This window comes from Rhinopithecus bieti, unplaced genomic scaffold (assembly GCF_001698545.2).
Source record: "Rhinopithecus bieti isolate Rb0 unplaced genomic scaffold, ASM169854v2 scaffold_66091, whole genome shotgun sequence".
Classification (NCBI taxonomy): Eukaryota; Metazoa; Chordata; class Mammalia; order Primates; family Cercopithecidae; genus Rhinopithecus; species Rhinopithecus bieti.
This window is the reverse complement of record NW_016824853.1, coordinates 132,195-136,933: the sequence shown is the minus strand read 5'-3', so window position 1 is coordinate 136,933 and position 4,739 is coordinate 132,195. Positions and strand designations below refer to the sequence as shown.

General features: G+C 41.6%; 1 protein-coding gene across 5 annotated transcripts in view; it reads left to right on the top strand.

The window, feature by feature from the left end:
• TBL1X (transducin beta like 1 X-linked) overlaps positions 1 to 4,739 on the top strand; it is a 234,818-nt gene that overhangs the window by 148,169 nt on the left and 81,910 nt on the right. For 2 of the 5 annotated variants that reach the window (XM_017862669.1, XM_017862667.1), the window contains exon 1: positions 354 to 443. The exons of the other annotated variants lie outside the window; for them this stretch is intronic. The gene's annotated coding sequence lies outside the window, so the exon portion shown is untranslated. Of the gene's footprint in view, positions 1 to 353; positions 444 to 4,739 lie in introns of those variants that run through there. 5 annotated transcript variants of the gene reach the window in all.

Sequence of the window (4,739 nt, the reverse complement as noted above, 5' to 3'; positions counted from 1 at the left end):
ATTTATATCTTTAAATTTAATTTAAGATTAGTTTAAATCTTTAAATTATCTTTAAATAATAGCAGTAGCAATAGCTGAGCTAACATGAATTTTATCTATTTTGAGACACTTTTATTTCAGAACTTCTACATGCATAATAATGCCTGACTGGCCACTTTTAATTTCTCCTTTTTTTCACTTTGCAAACAAAACCTTACAATCTGTGCTATGGACTAAGACAGAAAATAAGAACCAATAAAATGTGTTAAGTTTGAATTAGGATGAAAAAAAACCTAAAGGAACTGGATGGGTGAGAGGTAAACACACCCCAACGATTTTTAAGTCTTTTGTTTTAAACCTTTCCCTTTCTCCCTAGGCTGGTCTCCGCAGACGCCTTGCCATTTCTGTGACCGGATGCTGGGAAGCCTGCTGGTCAACAGGTCCACACATGAAGTCATCATAAGGTAAGCAGCCCAGCGTGCCATTGGATCCTTGTCCTTGTACCTGAAATCCGTTTGAGGAGCAGAACTGCATTTTCCCAAAACAGAACCCCTTTTGCTTTAAATGATGTTTTCAGGGGAAGTGCCCGGTCTTTCTCCTTACTGAAGGTTGAAGGTAGTAGACAGACAATCATTAAATCATTGTGAGCTGCATAGTCAATTCCAAATGAGAAATTTGCCTTTTACTGACTTCTGGGAATTTGGGGTTGTGTTGTGTTGTTTTGTTTTGTTTTGTTTTGTTTTGTGTGTGTTTGTTTGTTTGTTTTGAGACAGAGTCTTTGCTCTGTCACCCAGGCTGGAGTGCAGTGGTGCGATCTCAGCTCACTGCAACCCCGCCTCCCAGGTTCAAGCGATTCTCCTGCCTCAGCCTCTCAAGTAGCTGGGATTACAGGCACCTGCCACCACACCCGGCTAATTTTGAAACAGTTTTAGTAGAGACAGGGTTTCACCATGTTGGCCAGGCTGGTCTCGAACTGAGCTCAAGTGATCCGCCCACCTCGGCCTCCCAAAGTGCTGGGATTACAAGTGTGAGCCACTGCATCTGGCCTGCCTTCTAAGAATTTTGGATCCTGAAGGAACTATAACAAATTTTTCTGGGTCTTACCAGGTGAGGATGACACCTTGTAAAATCAACCTATCTTGTCAACATTAGGAATTACAGTTATGCAGACAAGTTAATTATAATTGGGTGCGTGAGTATAGATTTTATTTGGCTCCTATATCTTAATTCTATGCTTTATCAGTTTCTTAATATGATTTGTGTCTGTCTCCAAATTGATTTGCTAGTTAACTTTGAAACTTACTAGAAAATCATGGAGATTGCTATGTGTAAATCTGGTGAGATGCTAAGGTTTCCTGACTAGCAAACCAATGGTATGTGCACAGGTGTCAAGAGTTGAGAAGCCCATAGCCCAAACTAGAACTGAGACCCATGCCTCAAAAGTTCTGTAAAAGTTACCTTATGACCTTTTGGTACATGGGAATTTAGTTTCGTTTTACTTAATTGTTATTTAATTTTCTGTTTCTTTCTCTAACGCCTTTTTAGTTTTTTTAAAAAAACAAAACCTATAGAACTTGGGCAATTTTAAAGCATAAAGATAGAATTTTGAGAAAGCTTTTGATTTACTATTTTAAGAGAACCAACTAGAACTAAAATGATAGACTTAAATTTAATTAAAATAAGCAGCTTACTGTTCGAGGTACTTTTGTTTAAAGCCAGACATACACATATGTAGATTGTTTTAACAAGTTACACATGTATAAATATTTTAATGAAAAGTGTAGTTTGTTTATAAAAACAAAATTTGTAATGTATTAGTGAATTTGAATTTTCTGACTGGCTCTTTCACTCAGTATGTTTTCAAGGTTCATGTGCATTGTGGCATGTGTCATTTCTTTTTATGTCGGAATATTCCATTGTGTGGCTAGATTATGGATAGAACGTATTTGATTCATGCATCAGTTGATGGAAACTGGGGTTGTAGTTCTCTTTTGGTTGTTATTAAAAATGATGTCACACACACACAAAAAAATGATGTCACGAACACACATACACAAGTTTTTTTGTGTGGACATATGTTTCATTTCTCTGTGGCATTTACTTAGGAGTGGGTCATATGGTACCTCTGTTGAACATTTTGAGGAACTGAATTTTCCAAAGTGACTGTTACACCAGTCAATATTTTCGAAATGCCATTGAACCATATTTTAAATGTCAGAGGGAAGATGGGAGGGGATCTTTATCTCATCAGTGTTTTGAGTGGGTTTTATTTCAGTACTTTGGGAACATAAGCTTCAGTTTCATTGAATCCAGCACACATTGAATTTCTCCTGTGCATGAGGTGTCTGTGTTTGGCTTTCTACATGACTGAGTGTTTTTGTAGCCTTTGATAACTTGTGTGGTTTATACATGCAGATAGTCATTTGGCATTATCCTCAAAAATGGTGCTCTGTTGCTATAGTTCATCAGTAAGGTTGGGAATAACCTATATAACATAACTATTTCTGCCTATGTTGCGTGCCGCACCTCAGAAAGTGAGGGCTTATAATGGTTTCCTTGAGGTGTGTGTGGTTTCAACACATGTCCTCCTTTCAAAGGCATCCATCACAGACCTTGGTGATAGTGTTTTTTGTAGTTGGTATGATTATGAGGAATGTTCACATTCAGGGGCGTTCACTGTTGAAGTTCTCAGGCAGGAAGATTCCAAGCCGAGAAGGGACTAGGCAGTTGTTCTCGGATGTAGAGGTGGGAAAACCTGTGGCAGAGCAGGAAGGACTGAGAGCAGGCTCAGCAAGCATGTTCTGTGATGGGCCTGATAGTTAGGGGCTTAGGCTTTGCGGGCCAGGCGGTCTGTGTTGCAACTGCTCTACTCTGCCATTGCAGTGTGAAAGCAGTGTAGGCCCTACGGAAATGAAGGAACATGGCTGAGTGCCAAGAAAACCTTTATTTATAGACACTGATACTGGGCTGCAGTTTGCTGACCCTAACCTAGAGGAACACAACTGTTTTCTTTCCACCTTTTCTAATTGTGGCCTTTTGAGTTGGAGGCCACCTGGAGGGTGAGGCTCCAAGAGGCCCACCCAGGGGCCATGATGTGATGAAGACAGAATCTAAATTGTGGTCACATAGCGAAGGCACTGCAGGTATTTGGGGCTCACGACTTTTACATAAGGAATTTGAGGGCCTTTCTGCCACATAAGAGGGAGTGGCTCTGGGCCTGTGTAACTACCCTAGCTTGGGTTCTCACCCTGGGGAATCTCCACCCCAAGGTACCTGGGAATGTGTGGAGACATTTCTGGTTGTCACCAGTGGGGTAGTGGGTGCTACTGGCATCTAGTGGGTAGAGGCCGAGGATGCTGTCAAATGGCCCGCAGTTTACAGGACATTCTCCCCACATTTGTCAGTCGTGAGGAAACTGAGGAGTCCTGCACACCACTGCTTCAGTCAGCACTTTATTTTGTACTTGTTGTCAGTCATACGGCTGTGAAATTATAGGCTACTGGGGCATTTCATTACAAAATTTAGTACCTGTGTTTGCTGACATAAACATGAGGATGGTTGGACTCTCATCTACTATTTGGGGTTCATGATGCTTTTAGTTTTTTCCTTTTTTAAAAACGTCTTTGTCATTTATTTAAATGTAAGTCTCAAAAGTTGATACAGGCCAGGCTCAGTGGCTCACACTTTGTACTCCTAGCAATTTAGGAGGCCAAAGCAGGAGGATCACTTGAGGCCAGAAGTTTGAGACCATCCTGGGCAACATAGTGACACCCCCATCTTTACAAAAAATGAAAAAAATAATAATTAGCCAGAGGTGGTAACACATACCTGTAGTCCCAACTGCTCAAGAGGTTGAGACAGGAGAATCGCTTGAGCCTGGGATGTTGAGGCTTCAGCGAGCTATGATTGCACCACTGCACTCCAGCCTGGGCAACACAGTGAGACCCTGTCACTAAAATAGAACACAATGCTGATATAACACCAAGATTTATATGAGATCCAGTCCACATTGGGGGATGGGGCACCGCCTGCCTTTCTATCTATAGAGTAAGCTTCAGAGTTTATTTTTCACAACTTCCCAGGCCACATCATATGTGTAGGTGAACCCACTGCTGACTCCATCTACTGCCAGAAAGAGACTCATCATGGTCAAATTAAATTCTTCGTATGTAGGTGAAAAATCACAGTGTCTATCATGACCAGAGTGCATGTATTCCCGAAATTTGTTTGAAGGCCCAGTGCACATTGTGTAGAAACTGTGTTCAGTCTATCTTAAAGATAATTAAAATCCATAAATTAATTTCTGGCTGGAAAATAGGTCATAATGGCTCTGGATATCAGAAGTGCTAGGTTAAAGACCACGGTCAGCAGGAAAATAGGATGAGCTCCTGCTCTGTGGAAGCAGTAGCATCACTGCCTTCCAAGGCAGTCTGCTCTGAAGTCTTGGGCACGTGCATCTGTGTTGAGCTGCGGCCAGAGGAGGAGGAGATGAAAGGAGGACGGTGCTCTTTTTCTTACATGCATTGTCCGGCTCCTGTGATGTGGATTTCCCTGGTAGTAGCTTGCTCTTGCTTAGGTGGAACATTTTCAAGAGGGCTTCCTTCCTGTCACCACAGCATCTGCCATTGACGTGCATGTGGGCTTTGGATGAAAGCCCCAGCCAGCCACTAATTAACCCAGAAGGGTGGCGGGGCACAGGAAAGTCCTTTTCTGAATGCCTCATCACGGGGATTTTTTTTTTTTTTTTTTTTTTTTTTTTT